The 21,677-nt window shown below is 38.3% G+C and overlaps 1 long non-coding RNA gene across 1 annotated transcript; it reads right to left on the bottom strand.

Moving 5' to 3' along the window:
• Nucleotides 1–2,111: 2,111 nt before the first annotated feature.
• Nucleotides 2,112–21,677, bottom strand: LOC128699117 (uncharacterized). Its single transcript, XR_008408553.2, has 4 exons — nt 21,565–21,677; nt 15,993–16,101; nt 14,370–14,456; nt 2,112–4,634 (listed from the first exon to the last, which is right to left on the bottom strand). It is a non-coding gene; the product is annotated as an uncharacterized lncRNA (long non-coding RNA).

The following is a 21,677-nucleotide window of genomic DNA, read 5'->3' as shown; positions in this document are numbered from 1 at the left end:
TACTTGGAGCATAACACTATCTAAATGCTTATTCTGCAAGCTTGTCCCTATGGGTTTAGTACTTCCCCATGATTATAAAAATAATGCAAGCTTGTCAATGTTACGTCCTCCAACTAGTACAGTGGAACCTCCGTTTTTGTATGTCCTGGTGTTCTTTGGATTCGGTTTCCGAAATTTTGTCCCAATTTTCATACATCTGCTTGGTTTTCATAGAGTTGACAATGGTCTGCTGTACCAAACGCATCCGCCTGCCTGCACCCACACAAAGCATCCCATACGTTCTGACTCAGCCTGGCTTTGTTTCTCGTTGAGTGCAAAGTGGAATGAGTTGCAAAGTTTTGTGGAGAAATATCATCCTAACAAAGCTGTTGCAAGCCATGTCTGCAACATATTCAATGACAATACCTTGTCCCATTTTTGGCAATTCTTAGAGACGCCAGAAACAGACCTCTCTTGACAAATTTTTTGTGCGACAGGGGTCCAGTGACTCTCAAGCTGGTCCTAGTGCCAATAAAAGACAAAGAAGGGAAGTAAAGTCCTCATGGAGGGGGATTCCTCTTCCAAACAATAACCTCTCCTCCTCCCTCTCCCCTCCTTATCGTCTACCATACCCCAACAAGAGTCTGCAATAAGGTAAAAGTGATGTTAAATGTTCATTTATCCATTTATATTTATTTCTCATTGTTTTCTATATGTAAAACTATAGTTATTCTCTATAAATGTAGTTTTTGATATTTTTGGGAGTCTGGAATGGATTAACTGGATTTACATTATTTCTTATGGGGATTATTATTATTATAATAAAAAAGAAGCGCTAAGCCGCAAGGGCTATACAGCATTTCTTATGGGGAATATTGCTTCAGTTTTCGTACAATTCGGTTTTTGTCATACTTTCTGGAACGAATTAATCATCAAAACCGAGGCTCCACTGTACTTTAGAAAAGCTATAATTGATGTGTATACCTAGATTTTGCGGTTTCTATGATTTGAAGAGCTGTTGGAGTGTGTGCAAAGTAACATTAGTAACTGGTTAGTTAGATTTGAGCCATGGAGGTGGGAAATACAGTGCCTGCACTCTTAAGGAGAGATGAGGATGTTGTAGTTCAGCGGGTCATCTAGGCTGTGATGTCATCATACTCCTGGCAAGACAGTGATTGAATGAATGACAATGAAAGTATTTCTTCTTTTTCGGGGTCACCCACCTTGGTGGGAGACATTATTACAATCTTGGGGAAGCGCTAAACCCATAGGGATTATACAATGCCTGTGAGGGGGTTATGGAGGGTATTCAGGCTCAATTCAGGAAACTGGAGCACAGATCCAATTCCCTAGATCAAGAGCCCCTCACCAGCATCAAGGAACCTCCCTTGACAGGATGGTGGGAGACAGCCGGGGTTAAAATTATTATTATTATTACAATCAAGGGGGAAGCACTAAACCCGGAGGATTATACAGCGCCGGGGTTAAAAGAAAGATAAACTTGGGTAGTTCATTATAACAATCACATGTCATCAGTGCATGGGAATAGAGCCCTGCACAAGCACCAAGAAACCCAATTGAAGGTATGCTCATGTATAATGTGTTAATCATGTGTTAATGTTGCAGTTTAAAAACTGTAGTGTAAAGCACCCTTCTGGCAAGACAGTGATGGAGTGAATGATGGTGAAAGTTTTTCTTTTTCGGGCCACCCTTCCTTGGTGGGAATCGGCCAGTGTGATAAAAAAAAAAAAAAAAATTGTGGAAATGGAAAAGAATTCTTCCTCCATAAGCCATACGTGTCGTCAGAGGCGAGTAAAATGCCGGGAGCAAGGGACTAGTAACCCCTTTCTCCTATATAAATTAACAAATTTAAAAAGAAAAATTTTTGTTTTTCTTTTTAGGTCACCCTGCCTTGGTGGGATACAGCCAGTTCATTAAAAAAAAAATCATGGGGGGAGCACTAAACCCATAGGGATTATACAGCACCTGTGGGGGAGGGGGATAGAAGGCATTCAGACAGTTCAGGGAGCTGGAGCACAGATCCAATTCCCTAGATCAAGAGCACTTCATTAGCATCATGGAACCTCCCTTGAGGGGGGTATATCATCTATTTGTATTAATAATAGCAATAATTTAAGTGCTGAACCCATAGGGGTTATTCAACAGTATTTTTATTACAGCGTCAAATTCAATAATTCAGGTCATACAATAGTTATTTTTTTGTATATTGGTTGAATATAAAATTATGCTCATCTGAAATCAAATTAATTTACAGAAAGCTTTCTTGCAAAGCTCTTCTAGTGCTCTTTGTTTGCAAATGAAAATATGTAATGCATCAAAAATTTAATAGTATATACTATGATGGTCTTTTCACATATTTAATTTTAATTGTACTTTTTAACTGCATAAACAAAGTCACAGTATATAGAGGAGCTTCATAAGAAAGCTTTCTCTATTGACCACTTAAAAATCTAAGTTAAAAGTATATACGCAGACTAATAGGTGTGAGGCATGGGTTGTGAATGTTGCAACAAAGAGAAGGCTGGAGGCAGTGATGTTATATCTGAGGGCAATGTGTGGTCTGAATATAATGCAGAGAATCTGTAGTTTGGAGATTAGGAGGAGGTGTGGTATTAACAAAACTATAATCCAGAGGGCTGAGGAGGGGTCATTGAGAAGGTTTGGACATGTAGAGAAGATGGAATGAAATAGAATGACTTCAAGTGTATAAATCTGTAGTGGAGGAAAGGCAGGGTAGGGGATGGTCTAGGAAAGGTTGGAGGGAGTGAGTAAAGGAGGTTTTGTGTGTGAGGGGATTGGACTTCCAGCAAGTGTGTGTTAGATAGGAGTGAATGGAAACAAATGGTTTTTAGGACTTGATGTGCTGTTGGAGTGTGAGCAAGGTAACATTTATGAACAGATTCGGGAAAACCGGCAGGCCGGACTTGATTCATGGAGATGGGAAGTACACTGCCAGCACTTTGCAGGTTTATAACTGCAGTGTAAGCATGCCTCTGGCAAGACAGTGATGGAGTGAGTGATGATGAAAGTTTTTCTTTTTCGGGCCACCCTGCCTTGGTGGGAAACGGCCAATGTGTTAATAAAAAATAATAAATAATAGGATAAATACTATATACAAAAGCATATTAATATTAAAGAGAATATGCTAGAAGGAAATTTAAACTATATTTCTCTCAAGCAAGCGTGCGTGAGCGTGTTAGATAGGAGTGAATGGAGACGAATGGTACTTGGGACCTGACGATCTGTTGGAGTGTGAGCAGGGTAATATTTAGTGAAGGGATTCGGGGAAACCGGTTATTTTCATATAGTTGGACTTGAGTCCTGGAAATGGGAAGTGCAATGCCTGCACTTTCAAGGAGTAGTTTGGGATATTGGCAGTTTGGAGGGATATGTTGTGTATCTTTATATGTGTGTGCTTCTAAACTGTTGTATTCTGAGCACCTCTGCAAAAACAGTGATAATGTGTGAGTGTGGTGAAAGTGTTGAATGATGATGAAAGTATTTTCTTTTTGGGGATTTTCTTTCTTTTTTTTTTTTTTTCCCTGCCTCGGTGGGAGACGGCCGACTTGTTGAAAAAAAAAAAAATCCTCTCAAGCATCAAATTAGGCTTCTTTATTGGGTGTTGTTATTCCAGAGTTCATTGTCTCACTTAACCATGGTAATGGTAAACTTCCGAGCTTCGTACCACTCATGCTCCAAACTTTATTAAGTTATGAAATGTTATCAAATAAATTAAATCATAGTAATTAATCTGAGAAGCTATGCTGCAGGGTTATGCATCTGAGCATTCACCAGCCAGCAAGTGCTTGCTGTTACATTTTCCACTTATGCTATCAAATTGCAGGGTGTAACTTCCCACTTAACCCTACTATATGTTACTTGTATGATTATGTTCACTTTGATCTACATGTAGGTCTAGAGGTAAATTTACATCTCATCAGAAGCCAGGATAAGTATTCTGCTGAACACTTATCCTGGCTTATCATTATCTGTGGTTATGATAAACCAGTTTTGATCAATAACCAGGCAGTCAGTTCAGAAAACAGGTTGAAAGTAAAACTTGCATGTATATGAATATAAACTATATTTATCAAAAAATATATACGGTTCGGGATATTGACAGTTTGGAGGGATATGTTGTGTATCTTTATACGTATATGCTTCTAAGCTGTTGTGTTCTGAGCACCTCTGTGAAAGAATTGAATGATGATGAAAGTATTTTCTTTTTGGGGATTTTCTTTCTTTTTGGGTCACCTTGCCTTGGTGGGAGACGGCCGACTTGTTAAGGAAAAAAAAAAAAACATACATGAGAACTCAAATGACCAGGCTGTGCTACTTTCCATGGCACTTAACGTATCCACGGTCCCCTAGGATTGTTTACTTAAATCATATAACATCTAGCCTGGGGGTTTGTACTTCCAGTCACATGGCTAATATATCTGAAACCATTATTCTTCTTATTTTTCCTTGGTTGCCCTTCCTTAGTACTTTGATACACTATAGCAACTCTAGGATACTCCAGAGTAGCACATCTGAGCACGAACAAGCAAGTACTTGTTTTCTTCCATTATGGACATCCAGGGAGGAAGTTCTGCAGACAAGTGATCCAGGAGCATCACAAAAAGTGATCATTCCTGCAAATACACAAGTGAATATTAAGATTCTAGAACAAAGTAGTTACACTGTCAAACAAGACACTACAGCTGTTAGCCACAGATGATGGTAAGAAATAGACACCTACTTTTCATCATCACTTTGAATTTGTAGGCAGTAATCATCAACTTGGGTAGTATGCAGGTTAACTAAGTCTGACTAGAGATTTAGGTAGGGGTGATTTCTCAACAGGTGTGCTGGGTTACAAAAAAAAAAAAAACCCAGCATATGAGTTTCTTGATTACTGCATTATGATATGAGCTCAAACTGTTACTTATGAATCTATCTCTCCATTGATAAAACTGATCCCCACAAACAATATTATAGTCCTTTAACAACATTTCAGTAAATCAAGTGAATTGATGGCTCCTCTGCAGGTTGGTAATGCAGAGCTGCAAAGGCTAGTCTTGTCAAGGCCCCAAAGCTTAACAGATCAGAGATCTTTCTTGAAAAATGATTAGTGAATTACCAAGATACTGCAATCAATACATTGCAAATAACAAAAAAAGGCACAGTACTGTGACTGGAACAATACACAAATAACCCGCACGTAGAAGAGGAGCTTACGACGACGTTTTGGTCCAATCTGGACCATTTACAAAGTCACACTGACTTTGTAAATGGTCCAAGTCGGACCATTTACCAAAATATCGTCGTAGGCTCCTCTCTTCTATGTGCGGGTTATTTGTGAATAATACATTACAAATCCGGCATCCACTGAAAACATTATATAACCAGAAAATGTTTCTTTAACCCTTTCAGGGTCCCCAGGCCCTCTCCCAGACTTGTTCTCAGGGTTGCCCAAATTTAAAAAAAAAAAAAAAAAAAAATGTTATGAAAAGATAGAGAATCTTTTCCCGATCATAATGACACCAAAAGTATGAAATTTGATGGAAAACTTACGGAATTATGCTCTTGCAAAGATAGCGGTCTCAACGATGCTTACGCATCGGCTATTTTGCCCACCTTGAGCCCTATTTTCGGCCAATTCCAGTGTACTTGTAGACAAAAATCATAACTATTTCGCTAGAACTCCATTTTTTCTATCGAATGAGTACAAGAAACCACCCATTTACCGATTTCAACTATCCAGTACAGCCGTCAGAATTTAGCAATTTTGCCAATGTCACACAAATTTCAAAAGATGCCAATTTCCAAATAGGGTCCAAAATAAACAAGAGACATTCCTGGCACTAAAATAACATTTCCTCTGTTCATTAGTCACATCCTCACGCCCCTCTTACATTCTTTTGCTTTTCACTTTGAATTTTTTATTCTCACAAAAAATAGAAGATTTACTGTCATGCAGACTACTGCATTAGTGTAGAAATGGTATAAATAATATCGGCGCACTTGTGGAAGAATATTACTCACCAGTTGACATGTATTGGACGCTTAGCACGATTTGTTTACTTTTGAACTTTGGTAAAAATCGAACATTTCTGCTACTTTGAGCTCAATTTCAAGGTACTTTTCATTGTAAAACCAGTCAAAATCATCTCAATTCCTGTAATATATCTTCCATTCTATAAAATGAGACCAGGAAAACTAGAATACAACAATAAATACCATACGAAAATACAGTGCAAAGTCACTGTTTTAATCCAAAAACACGGTCAAAGTTTTTTTTTTCTCAATACGCACTGTGTGCTGCAGGATTTTTTTTATACTGCGCACACTGACCACAGACCCATTCTTTCATATGTAGGCCTACCAACTTTCTCTCACTGGATTTGAGGGCGCTAGAATTTTGGCGTACTAGTACGTCAAAAACCCTGGTGCGTAAGCCATACTAGTACGTCTGAAACCCTGAAAGGGTTAAACCTTTGACTGTTTCAGTTGTATGTGTACGTCTTATGAGCCACCGTTTTTGACGTATATATACTCATAAATTCTAGCGGCTTCAAATCAAGCAGGAGAAAGCTGGTAGGCCCACATGTGAGAGAATGGATCTGTGTGGTCAGTGTGCACCATATAAAAAAAATCCTGCAGCACGCAGTGCATAATAAGAAAAAAAAACCTCCGACCATTTTTTTAATTAAAATGCCGGCTTTGTGGTCTATTTTCATATAGTATTTATGGTTGTATTCTCATTTTCTTGGTCTCATTTGACAGAATGAAAAATATATTACAGAAATAGAGGTGATTTTGGTTGGTTTTTCTATGAAAAGAACCTTGAAATGGAGCTCAAAGTAGAGGAAATGTTTGATTTTTGCTGATGTTCAGAAGTAAACAAATGTCATTTTCCAATAAATGTCCAAGCAGCCATTCTAATATGCAGTCATGAATGGGTTGACATTATTTATACAATTATTACAATAATACAGTAGTCTGCATAACAGTAAATCTTTTATTTTTTGTTTGAATAAAAATTCAGAATAGAAAGCAAGAGTAATATCAGAGGAGCCTAGAGATGTGACTGATAAACATAGAAAATGTTATTTTAGAGCCAGGAATGTCTGCATTGTTCATTCTGGATCCTATTTTGAAATTGTCATATTTTTTAATTTTCGTGAAATTGGCCACGTTATTGGGTAGCTGAAATTGGTAAATGGGCAGTTTCTTGTACTCAGTTGATAGAAAAAATGGAGTTCTAAAGAAATAGCTATGAGTTTGGTCGACTGGAACAATGGAATTAGCTGAAAATACTGCTCAAAGTGGGCAAAATTGCCAATTCGTAAATATTGCCGAGGTCACTAAATTGACGAGAACGTAGTTCCGTCAGTTCTCCATCAAATTTCGTTCTCTTGGTGTCATTACAATCGGGAAAAGATTCTCTATCGTTTCATAAGAAAAAATTTTTTTTTTTTTAAATTTTGCAATGGCAGGAGACACCTCAGGATTTGGGGTTGCAACAGTCAATGGGTTAATAAAATTAATGGCAACTTTGTTACATAGTGACATGCAGAAAAAATATTTTATATAATATAGTTCTGGGAGTCCTAGGTAGTAGGTTGGTAAACAGCAACTGCCCAGGGAGGTACTACTGTCCTGCCAAGTGAGTGTAAAACAAAAGCCTACAATTGTTCTACATGATGGTAGGATTGCTGGTGTCTTGTCTGTCTCATAAACATGCAAGATTTCAGGTATATCTTGCTACTTTTACTTACACTTAGATCACACTACACATACATGTACAAGCATATATATACACACCCCTTTGGGTTTTCTTCTATTTTCTTTCTAGTTCTTGTTCTTGTTTATTTCCTCTTATCTCCACGGGGAAGTGGAACAGAATTCTTCCTCTGTAAGTCATGTGTGTTGTAAGAGGCGACTAAAGTGCCGGGAGCAAGGGGCTAGTAACCCCTTCTCCTGTATAAATTACTAAATTTAAAAAGAGAAACTTTTGTTTTTCTTTTTTTGCCACCCCGCCTCGGTGGGATATGGCCGGTGTGTTGAAAGACGAACCAGGCGAACACAAGTTTTGTAAACAAACCAGGTATACACATCTGGTTTGTGTACAAGTTTCATTGTGTACAAGTTGTCACTACATTGATATGGTAGAATAAATAAAGAGGAACACTCTCATTCTCATGTAACACCATTTTTAGAAGAAATGAAGCTCTGAGTGAAGGCATACGAAAGGAATAATTTTCTACAGTTACACCCAGTAACATTTTCTCTTAGGTTGGACTAGAGAAAACATTATTCTTGCTGTCACTCTTTCAAGCTGTCTGGCTACCCCATCTCATATTTATTTTTATTCTACCGTGGGGTGTATTTATCATCTGTATATGCCATGTATCGTGCTTATTATATAATTTTGAAAAAACATTATAGATGGATTAACCCTTAAATGGTCCAAACGTATATATACGTTTTTTCAACATCTGAAAGTATGTAAAAAAATGTAGATCTTCTTTTTTGTTTTACATTTGAAAACGTGTAAAAAACTTTTATCTACATTTTTTTTTGTTATATTTGAAAATATGTAAAAAAAAGTAATCTACTTTTGGAGCACTAAGAATTTGAACGTCAATCTCTTTGGACCGTTTAAGGGTTAATGAAAATGTGTATATTAACGTAATATATGACATTTAATGAGACTCGGTGATTATTATTATCATTACTAATATGGAATCACTCGTACAAGTCATCTGGCTACCACATCTCACATTAATGTTTATTTATTCTACAGTGGGGTGTATTTATCATCTTTATATGTTATGTATCGTGTTTATTATATAATTTTGAAAAAAATATCACAGATGGATTAATGAAAATGTGTATATTAACGTAATATACGACATTTAATGAGACTCAGTGATTATTATTGAGTATTATTATTATCATTACTAATATGGCATCTCAATACATAAGACACTCTTACTGATTTTAATGTGTACCTGCATGCCAGTACAGTGTGTAAGTTTATTTAGGTACAGGTATACATAAGTATAATTATCAGAGTACAGTGGACCCCCGCATAGCGAACGCCTTGCATAGCGAACATTCCGCATAGCGAACGCTTTGTCCGCTAAAATTTTGCCCCGCATAGTAGACAAAAACCCGCTCAGCGAACTTCGTTCGAGACGCGTCCAATGTGGGCCCTCAGCCAGCCTCACATGTGCCGCCCGTCCCATTGTTTACCAGCTAGCCTCCGCGGTAACATTCAAGCATACACTCGGAATATTTCGTATTATTACAGTGTTTTCGGTGCTGTTTGTGGAAAATAAGTGACCATGGGCCCCAAGAAAGCTGCTAGTGCCAACCCTACACCTCAAAGGGTAAGAATACCCATTGAAATTAAGAAAGAAATCATTGATAAGTATGAAAGTGGAGTACGTATCACCGACCTGGTCAGGTTGTACAAGAAACCAAAATCAACCATCGCTTCTATTGTGGGCAAGAAAACGGCAATCAAGGAAGCTGTTGTTGCCAAAGGTTTAACTGTGTTTTCGAAACAAAGATCGCAAGTGATGGAAGATGTTGAGAGACTCTTATTGGTGTGGATAAATGAAAAACAGCTAGCAGGAGATAGCGTCTCTCAAGCGATCATATGTGAAAAGGCTAGGAAGTTGCATGACGATTTAATTAAAAAAATGCCTGCAACTAGTGATGATGTGAGTGAATTTAAGGCCAGCAAAGGTTGGTTTGAGAGATTTAAGAAGCGTAGTGGCATCCATAGTGTGATACGGCATGGTGAGGCTGCCAGTTCGGACCACAAAGCGGCTGAAAAATATGTGCATGAATTCAAGGAGTACATAGAAACTGAAGGACTGGAACCTGAACAAGTGTTTAATTGTGATGAAACAGGCCTGTTCTGGAAGAAAATGCCAAGCAGGACCTACATTACTCAGGAGGAAAAGGCACTCCCAGGACATAAGCCTATGAAAGACAGGCTTACTCTTCTCATGTGTGCCAATGCTACTGGTGATTGCAAAGTTAAGCCTTTATTAGTGTATCACTCTGAAACTCCCAGAGCGTTCAGGCAAAAGAATGTCCTCAAGGATAATTTGTGTGTGCTGTGGAGGGCAAACAGTAAGGCATGGGTCACTAGGGAATTTTTCTATAACTGGTTACACCATGCATTTGCCCCCAATGTGAAAGATTACCTAACTGAAAAGAAATTAGACCTTAAGTGCCTCCTGGTGTTAGACAATGCCCCTGGTCATCCTACAGACGTGGCAGAGCGACTTTATGGGGACATGAGCTTCATTAAGGTGAAGTTTTTGCCTCCTAATACCACTCCTCTCCTGCAGCCCATGGACCAGCAGGTCATTTCCAACTTCAAGAAACTGTACACAAAAGCTCTGTTTCAAAAGTGCTTTGAAGTGACCACAGACACTGGATTGACTCTAAAAGAGTTTTGGAAGGATCACTTTAATATCCTCAGTTGTGTAAACCTTATAGGTAAGGCTTGGGAGGGAGTGACTAAGAGAACCTTGAACTCTGCTTGGAAGAAACTGTGGCCAGAATGTGTAGACAAAAGGGATTTTGAAGGGTTTGAGGCTAACCCTGAGAGTAGTATACCAGTTGAGGAATCAATTGTGGAATTGGGGAAGTCCTTGGGGTTGGAGGTTAGTGGGGAGGATGTGGAAGAGTTGGTGGAGGAGGACAATGAAGAACTAACCACTGATGAGCTGATAGATCAACTTCAAGAGCAAGAGGCCAGACCTGGGGAAACTGGTTCAGAGGAGAGGAGAGAGAAATTGAAGGAATTGCCTACTTCAAAGATTAAGGAAATGTGTGCAAAATGGCTTGAAGTGCAAACCTTTTTTGATGAAAATCACCCTCACACAGCTATTGCAAGCCGTGCTGGTGACTATTACAATGACACTGTTGTGAAACACTTTAGGAAAGTCATAAAGGAACGAGAGGTACAGGCCACTATGGACAGATATGTTGTGCGAAAGAAGTCCAGTGACTCTGAAGCTGGTCCTAGTGGCATTAAAAGAAGAAGGGAAGTAACCCCAGAAAAGGACTTGCTACCTCAAGTCCTAATGGAAGGGGATTCCCCTTCTAAACACTAACACTCTCTCTCCCCTCCTCCCATCCCATCAATCATCACCAGATCTTCAATAAAAGTAAGTGTCATGTAATTGTGCATGCCTTTTTCAGTTTGTGTGTACTAAAATTAACATTTTTTTTGTGGTAAAAAATTTTTTTTTCATACTTTTGGGTGTCTTGCACGGATTAATTTTATTTCCATTATTTTTTATGGGGAAAATTAATTCGCATAGCGAACATTTCGCATAACGACCAGCCCTCTTGCACGGATTAAGTTCGCTATGCGGGGGTCCACTGTATATATAAAATATGAAATAACTTTTAAAAACACTTGACATTTTGGAGTTTCGAGACATAATGGAGAGACGTTGTGCTTACGGAGCTCACGGAGAATGTAAACAAACTGGGTGGGGCGCAATGACCGTATTAGAGAGTCAGGTGGGGGGAGCCTTACAGAGTTTTTTGGTCATAATTTGAAATGACCGTATTAGCAGAACACCGTAAAGTGGGACCCTACTGTACTCTGATAATTATACTTATACTAGGTAGGTAGACAGCAACTGCCCAGAGAGGTACTACCATCCTGCCATGTGAGTGTAAAACAAAAGCCTATAATTGTATTACATGATGGTGGGATTGCTGGTATCTTTTTCTGTCTCATAAATATGCAAGATTTCAGGTACATCTTGCTACTTCTACTTACATTTAGGTCACACTACACATGCATGTACAAACATAAATATACACACCTTTCTGGGTTTTCTCTTTTTTACTAGTTCTTGTTCTTGTTTATTTCCGCTTATCTCCATGGGGAAGTGGAACAGAATTCTTCCTCCGTAAGCCATGTGTGTCATAATAGGCAACTAAAATGCCAGGAGCAAGGGGTTAGTAACCCCTTCTCCTGTATATACACCTACCATCCGACTTACGACCTGCTCGACATATGACCACTCGACATACGACCGTGTTTTTTTATGCCAAATTTCTGGGAAATAAACAACTATTTGTGTTGCACACAGTGTTTATCCTAAATCTTACAGTATAAAATACAGTACTAACAGCATAAAAAGTAAAGTAAAACATTAAATACCAAAATGTGATGTTGATATTATGTAGTAAAGTTCGACTTATGTCCATTTCGACTTACGACCAGTTTCTCGGAACCGAACTCGGTCGTAAGTCGGATGTTAGGTGTATTACTAAAATTAAAAGGAGACCCTTTCGTTTTTCCTTTTGGGCCATCCTGTCTTGGTGGGATACGGCCGGTGTGTTGAAAGATAAATTATTATACTTGTGTGTATACCTGTACCTAAGTAAACTTACACACTGTGCTGGTATGAAGGTACACATTAAAATCACTAGGAGTGTCTTATTAGTCTTGAAGATGCCATATTAATAATGATAATAATAATACTAAAATGCAATAATAATCACTGAGGTGCATTAAATGTTGTATATTACGTTAATACAGATATTTTCATTAATTCATCTATGATATTTTTTCAAAATTATTTAATAAACATGCTACATAACATATAAACATGATAAATACACCCCACAGTAGAATAATTTAACATAAATATGAGATGTTTTTCCAGTCATCTTGTTGGAAACAATGTTTTCTCTAGTTCAACACCAAAGAAATGTGTACACAATAGTAGTATTGGAGCTAACTGGAGAAAATTATTCCTTTCATATACTTTCACTCAGTGTCATTCCTTCTAATAATGGTGTGTTATATGAGAATGGGAGTGTTGAACTTTATTTATTCTACTGTGCCAATGTGGAGACAACTTGTACACAATGTAAGGCATTTGTATTATGGTATAAGCTTCACAAACATGGAAATGAACGTGCATGAACCATAACCAGACACGTTCGTCTACTCGTTTACACACTCCGCGTCTCTGTCCTCTCTCGTTTATTCGTTTGATCTCGTTTACTCACCTCTCACCCTACATTAAGACTACAGATATTTTAAGGTAAGTAATGAGTGTACTGTATATGCATTTTATCGCTCAACAGTGCTTTAAATGTATATGTGTGGGAGGGGTGGTCATACCTACCACACCTGACTACCATACTTACCACACCCAACCTCTTACAATAAATACTACTCACATCACCCTACATTAAGACTACAAATATTTTAAGGTAAGTAATGAGTGCACCCTGTATGTATTTTACTTTTTATTGTTTTTTAATCCCTAGATCTATGGCTAACTTAATATATGTTACTGTAAACTTGTTATCTGGCATTTGTATCATTTGCAAGTGAAAAAATGAAATTCTGCTTTCCAGCGGTACCTGGAACCTAACCTGCTGTATAAATGGGGCCTGCTGTTTACGTAAGTAAAAGGACAAGTGCCACTAACGTGACATTTAATTGTGGTACCATTCACTCTCCAGGAACTTTGTCAAGCTTGATAAAGCTCCTGGAGAGCAAAACGTTGTCGCAATAAAATGTTGCTTTAGTTGCACTTGTGCCCTTTTACCTAACATGTCGGTAATTCCACTAACATTAATACAGTGTACATATAGACTGTCTCTCCAAATTCAGGGGACACACTAAACAAAGAAAAGGGAGGCTAGCTCCAATTTCTCATTTCAAGAGCTTTTCCTGTAGAAAAAGTCACCTACACAAAAGTAGCAGTACTAATAAATTTTCATACATTCCCACTGACAAACTTTCTTTCCAGAGATTCCTCATAAATTGCTGGACAACAATGTGGTTTTTAAAGTTGTTTACACTGAAAGTAATGTGTTGCTGAGGCCTGAATTGTCACATTGCTCTACAAAAAAGCTTTAAAAATATGAAATTATCAAGCTTGTCTGAGAACATTTGAAGTCAAAGAGGTAATTATTGCCAAGAAAGTCAAGGTAGCTTCAGTATTCATTTTACCACATTGTACAAAACATACATCTTGTACAATGCAGAATCATGAGCTAGGCAAAGCTTTACAAATATAATTTGCAACGTTAACTAACTGTAAAGCTAATTTCAAAGGACAGGGACAGATTCTAGTCGTGCCTTCATCTTCAGCTTATTATAATATTCCACGGGTGTTGGCAGAGCACTAGCACATCTGAGCCAGACTCTTGCTCTCTCCCATGACTGAAGGTCACCAAGACACAGCACCTGGCCACAACATGCCTCTCATACCTTTTACCTCTCATCACTGACAAGCTAGAGTTAACAATGAAATAAAACATCAATAAAATACTGCATGAGAATAGTTTAATGGAGTCTTAATTTTTGCAATTACCTGTTGTATGATGTCATCCTTGACTTCCTGAAGTTCCTTCTAGAGGTATTCAGGTTGATTGCTGTAGAAGTCATTTGCACTGTCTCCCTAATTGATGAAAGTTTACAATAAAAAATATAAGATGTTAACTCAATAGTAGTAGTATTTAACATCTTGCATTACTTTGTAATTTCACTTAACTTTCACATCAAAGATATACTGTAAAGAATTCCCACACTGAGTTGCTTAAGCTATAGCATCAAAGAAAAAAATGTGAATCCAGAGCAGGCCCTCAAAGTTGGAGATGAATCAAGAGAAGTATATTCAACTTAATATAATACTGTTTTGTTACAATAAAATCATTACACAGCATTCCCTCGCACAATGCAATTTCAAACAACATAATCTTGAAATAAATAAAGAAAAATAAAACTATAATCGTTGCCCTGTTTGAAGACTAGCTCCTGTTTATTTAAAGAAAGAATTCTATGCTCCAGGCTGTCATTACACCCTTTCCCCCAATCCCAATTAATGACTGCTTCCTCATACAATGATCAAATAATTTTATAAAATACTGTTTATCACCTCAGGTCTTCACAAATGGGACAACATGAGTTGTTTCCTGCATTAACTGAACAATGGCACTTTTCACATAGTTTTTATGTTATAACTCATAAAATAGGATGGGTACACCACCACTATGTCACTACTAAACAATATACCAATGTCTGGTGAATGAAACAAGAGCAGAGGAAGGTACAGCATGCTACATGACATCGCTCTTCTCTCACAGACACAATCACACCCGGTCTAATCTTTCATATCTTTTTGTCTTGTGCAAGCATTAACAGGGATATAACACCACTATAAATACTAAACAATGCACCCATCTCTAGTGAGTACATTGTTTTACATTCCAACACTGTTATAACTATGTCAAGTTATAACATAGATTTGGATTTTTTGCACAATGAACTAGTCCTCCAGTCCCTATCTGGGTCACTGAGTAGGTGTCTATATTGTACAAGTAAATAAACTAAAGATGTGAAAAAAGCAACTTGGTATCATGCAAGTGAAAATAATTTCTTGTTTAACTCTATTTAGCTGGAAATTAGCTATCCTGAACCAACCACTTCAAAATGGACAGGCTGTTTTTTTCCTTCTAAGAATCAAATCTGTTAAAAAATATTTAAAGTATTAAACTGTCAAGCTTGTCTCAGAGAACATTTGAAGTCAAAGAGGTAATTGTTGCCAGGAAAGTCAAGGTAGCTTCAGTATTCATCTTACCACATTGTACAAAACATACATCTTGTAAAATGCAGAATCATAAGTTAGGCAAAGCTTTACAAATATAATTTGCAAGCTCAACTAACTGTAAAGCTAATTTCAAAGAACAGGGACAAATTCTAGTCATGTTCTTGTCTTCAGCTTACTCTAATATTCCACAGGTGTTGGCAGAGCACTAGCACATCTGAGCCAGACTCTTGCTCTCTCCCATGACTGAAGGTCACCAAGACACAGCACCTGGCCACAATATGCCTCTCATACCTTTTACCTCTCATCACTGACAAGCTAGAATTAATAATGAAAAAATTAAATCGATAAAATATTGTACTTCATAAGAATGTTAATTTTTGTTATTACCTGTCATGTGATTTCATCCTTAAGTCATGAGTACTTCATCCTCAACTTGGCAAAATTTCTTCTCCAGCAAGCCTGGTTGCTTGCTTCATCAGCCATTTGCACCATCCTTCTAATATACGAAATATTACAATTAATAAATATAAAAGAGGTTAACTCAATAGTGTAATTTAACATCTACTGTAGCATTATTTTGTAAATTAACTTGCATTTCATTTTAATATTATACTGCAAAACATTCTCACACTGAGTTGCTTAGACTGCAATAACAATAAAAAGAGGATTGAACACAAGACCCTTGTAGCTGAAGGTGAATCAAGAGAAGTATATCTGACAAGAAATATGTATCATTGTTAATGTTACAATAGAAACATTATACAAGTTAGTTTTAACAATGGAAAAATCAAAACATAAATAAAATAATTCAAAGAGAATGAATTAATGGAATCTTAATTTTTGCAATTACAGTGAAATCTGGTTGTAATGGATCAACAAAGGGTCAGGGGTGCCCACTTAAATGAAAATCTGTTGCATCAATGACATTAACAGGACACACTAAAAATAAATTGATATACGGTACAATACAGAGGTCTCCAACCTTTTTCATTACGGATGCCACATTGTATATTTTACACATTTTTTTTGAGGGCCCAAGAAAAGAAATCAGTCTAATAAATAAATATAAATGAATGAATAAGTGACTGACGTGACTTACAATGAGGGTTCATTAGTTTTACTATTTATAAATATTTGAAGTTGCTGAGAACAACATGCGGCCCATGGGCCACAGTTTGCCGACCCCTGGTATAGTGCAACAAATTACTGAAAATAAGGGAGTTCATAATACAGTACAGTAGAGCACAGTGATTTTTCTTACTTTTTATGGTGGATAGATGAGATTAAACAATAGTTTGCCATGATGTACAGAAGTGAATCAGAATAACTTTTATTCTGAGTCAGAGGAACAGCAAAGCTCCAGAAGTGACATTGCATTTGGTGTTAGAAAAACAGATATGGAGGATGTAGATGCTCAAGTACACACAGATGACTGTGTAGACACAGATGGTTGAATAGAGATAATGGTTGAATAGACACAGATGACCGAGTAGACATAAATGGTTGAGGCCTACCTATAGATGATATAGGAGACTTAGAACAAAGAATAGATTTAAATAACATTTCCAGTTTCGTTTGTAACACTGATGCCAGTTCCTTATGACAAATTCCCTAAAACTGCAAAAATGTGGATAATGGGCCTGTACTTCTCTTTTGTCTGAGAGGTCAGTGTACATGATGAAAACATCCAGCACATCTAGTACTGCTGACAGTTTTGTTAACTTCACTGTCTTGTCTTTATTTTTGTCATCACCATCCTGTTCACCTATGGTGGTACCAAGAGCTGCAAGTTCTGCATCATTCAACATCTGGTACCAGGATCACCACTATTGTCTCCCTCATTCTTTATCAGATCATTTAATCTTAATTCAAACGGCTCAACTTCGACCATGGGGTGCACCACCCACTTACTTAGTCTCACCATAAGTTTTTTGGTTAATCAACCCTCGGCAATTACAGAAGTGCCAAAGTCAAACCTCACTTACCCAAAATTCTATGCCCATACTGCTTGCTAGCTGCTTAGCAGCAGAGCGAAGCTCAACACAACAAACCTTAGCACCAGCTGCATGTTGGAAAACTAGGCACAACTGCAGTATAATGTGCTCATTTGATGATGTTTAGCCCACACACTGGGCTTTACTGAGTCACAAACAAATCTACCTGAGCAAAAAATACAAGAGTATACATATATTGGGAGTATAATCTCATGAAGTGTCAGGTGGAGAATGCCGAGAAGAGGTTGGATTTGATAAGGACCTCCAGGGAATGGGCAAGTAGGTTTGTTAATATGTAGGATAACGATGAAGTTTCTTGGCAAGGAGTTCAGGAAACTTCATTCTACACAATAAACCTACTTGCCCATTCTGTGGAGGTCCTTCTCAAATACAGCCTCTCCTCAGCATTCCCAACCTGACTTTTCATGTCACTATGCTCGCTATATACAGCTTCTCCTCACTTAACAATGGAGTTCCGAAGACCATGTCGGTAAACAAATTCGCTGCTAAGTGAGGAGCATACTATAATGGTAGTGAGTTTGTATCAACTATCTTTGATATTGTTTTAATGTCTCCTTTGCATCATTTATAACATTTCTGGTATAGTTTTAAATGGACAAACACCTAAAGTCGGTACCTGACCAGCCGGGCTGTGGCTTGTATGTTGGATTGCGTGCAGCCAGCAGTAACAGCCTGGTTGATCAGGCCCTGATCCCACCATGAGGCCTGGTCACAGATCAGGCCACGGGGGGCGTTGACCCCCGGAACTCTCTCTAGGTAAACTCCAGTAGTTTACTGTATATTGTAATAAATGAAATAGAGGAAATCAGCTATAATATACGTACATTATTTAGGTATGCATACTGGTCAGAGAGCCTGTCTTAAGTCTGAGTTGCCAGTAAACAAGTACGTCGCTAAGTGAGGAGAGGCTGTATACTCATGCAATCTCTGCTCAGGTACATCTGTTTGTGACTTGTGTGGGCAAAACATTAATAAAGGATCACGTTATACTGCATTTGTGTGTTTTTCTAGTGTGTTGCTATTTTATACCATTTATCTACACCAGCTGCATGTTGCTGAGCATACCATTCATATGTTTCGTGAGCCCTTGTATCTTGGGTCATTTTCATACACTCCCTAGGGCCAACTGATGAACCTTTTTTGGCTAGGCTCTACACTAAACTTAAGCATATACTCTTAAGTTTATCCTTGCTTTCACGAACATCTGACACTTTCTTAACACCATATTCCTCACAACCACCTGCCACTGAGGTACCAGACTTCAACTTCCTTATTAGGTCAAATTTCTGTTTAACACTCAAGAGCTACACGTTTCTTCTTGGCAATATCACTCGCTTCAGTGGTCATTGTTAATAACATTGTAGTTATTAAGATAAGTTGAATCACCACTTTTGTGAATGGTTATCCTGGCTCTCTTGAGAACCTCTTGAAAGGTTTATTCCTCAAGTGATTTGCTGAAAATTATTGTAATAACGGGAGATAATACTTGTGCAAATTTTTTGTAGATTGTTGTTGGTATCTAGCATTGCGACTAGTATTTTAAAGTGATTTTATTGTTGAAGCTATTTCTGTGGATGGTAAGAGCCAAGTAGAAATAATTAAGATAACTGCCTGTCAGACTGCAACTGATACCAGTTGGCTTCAGCTACAAGGGTGCAATTGGCAAGATTAGTTCCCACTGTTTGCTTACAGTATTGATAGTTGAGATTCGTTTGTCTTAGAAAGGGTTGTTTGTTAAGTAAAGTAAGTAGGTAAGTAAGCAAATTTCTTGGAGATTTTTGGATAATGTGTTCTCCAGGTTTGTTTTAGATCTCTTCATGAATTATTATGTCTAGTTGAATAATAGTTGTTTAGATGTTCTGATAATGTAAGAGTTACAGAGAATCTTAAACTAATTCTTTGGAAATAACACCAAGTCTGTACATTTTCCCATTATTGATTTACTCAGACCAAGACCTGAACCCAATGATGACTTTTTCTCTCAACAAGTTTTAAAACTTCTACAGTGGTTTTATTAAATATATTATGTGCTATAAAATAAGATTTTGCTGGAATTTTTAACCCAGTGTTAGCCACCAGGATAACCCAATAGTCAGTGCGTCATCGAGGACTGTCTTATTTCCATTGTGGTCCTTGAATCTTGTTCTCCAGGATGCAATCCACTCCAGTCGACTAACACCCAGGTACCTACCTACTTACTGCTAAGTAAACAGTTACAGCAGGTGTAAGGTAACGAATGCCCAGGAGCCTACCTACTTCCTTGCTGCTAGGTGAACAGTGACAGCAGGTGTAAGGTAACGAATGCCCAGGAGCCTACCTACTTCCTTGCTGCTAGGTGAACAGTGACAGCAGGTGTAAGGTAACTAACACCCAGGTACTTACGTACTTACTGCTAAGTGAACAGTGACAGCTGTTGTAAGGTAACATGCTCAACTTTTCACCCATGCTGGGGGAGGGGGGGATACCAGATCACTCAGTCAGCTTAGAATGCTACCTACTGAGCCACAACCATCCATATAACCCCGGAATGCACCACATACTAGTGGCTGTCTTTTGTGTCTAACAATGTTTTATTACATGTAAACTCCCCGGTACAGGTGGAAACATCAGGACGTGTTTCCTTAAAACACCTGCTGTCCATGTACATCTAGCAGTAAAATAGGTACCTGGGTGTTAGTGGACTGGTGTGGGTCACATCCTGGGGGGACAAGATTAACCTAATTCCTCGGAAATGCTCTGCATAACCAGGGTCTTTCTGCATAGTAAGTCACTGGTGTCAGCTATGGTCTGTATAGGTTGTATCGTGTACTTGTAGAAATAAAGAATATCATCATTATCGTTATTACATCTCTGTACCATTTAACAGTGCTGTATGACCCTGGTAGGTTTGGTGCTTCCTTTTGATTATAATAATAATGTGCTGCTTAAAATGAAATAAAAATTTAAATTTGAATTACAACACAATATGATTCAAGACTGTGACCTCTGGCATGGTCAATGGAAGGCAATCAGGTTTGATCCAAGGAGATGGAGGGGTAGCTCTAAGTCATCTGGATCAAGAACCCCCACTACAATCATGAAAAAACGAGGATATTATATCAGTGGGGGGGAAGTGGCAAACCCGCAGGGGTCATACATCACCCGAGGAAGGAGGAAAGACAATGAGGCTTGATCCTAGGAAGGGAAAGGAGGATTTGAATTCCTCGGATCAAGAGCCATCAGCATCATTAACCTGCCCTGAGCAGGTATATATGAGGGGGCAACTGACCTTGCTAGAAATTCCAAACTACATGAACTAATAAAGGACTAACTTGGTGGTGGAGAACATGTCACCCTGCACTCCCAAATTCCCCAACTCTTAGCCCCTCTGGTGGTTCCTTTGCCTTCAAGACCCCCCTCAAGGAAGGTTCCTTGATGTTGGTGAGGGGCTCTTGATTTAGGGAATTGGATCTGTGCTCCAGTTCCCCAAATTAAGCCTGAATGCCTTCCACATCCCCCCCCCAGGCGCTGTATAATCCTCCGGGTTTAGCGCTTCCCCCTTGATTATAATAATAATCGAGACACCAGTACGTACCAGTCTTCATGCATCTGACTCCACAAACACCCACAGTTCAACTCATGTTTCTCCCAAAAAAATTGGCCAACGATACTGAGGGAAAGAAATGTATTGTCTTACTGTAAGTGGACCTGTACAGAGGCGCATATCCATACTTTGGGATGCCTCTAGATACAGAGTTCTCCAGGTCTAGTATGTCTTAGACACGTGGGACGCCACACTGCTGTTCACAACACTTGTTGTTCCAGTGGTGTCTGGTTTTAAAAGACCCCAATGGAAGTAAGTCACTCTGTCTGACTTTTTTGGGTTATCCTAGGTTCTCTACATATGTGCTGCTATGTATGATAATTCTATGTAACTGTATTTGTGTATAACTGAATAAACTTACTTAGAACGTTCCAGTGTCTGAGTCTCACACTTCCTCCTTCAAACATGGAGTTGCCAGTTCTCCTCAGCTAATATAACCTAATGTTCGCCTATATTAAAAGCCTAAGCTTACCT

The sequence above is a fragment of the Cherax quadricarinatus genome, chromosome 54, assembly GCF_038502225.1.
Source record: "Cherax quadricarinatus isolate ZL_2023a chromosome 54, ASM3850222v1, whole genome shotgun sequence".
In the NCBI taxonomy this organism is placed as follows: Eukaryota; Metazoa; Arthropoda; class Malacostraca; order Decapoda; family Parastacidae; genus Cherax; species Cherax quadricarinatus.
This window is presented reverse-complemented; position numbering and strand designations above follow the sequence as displayed.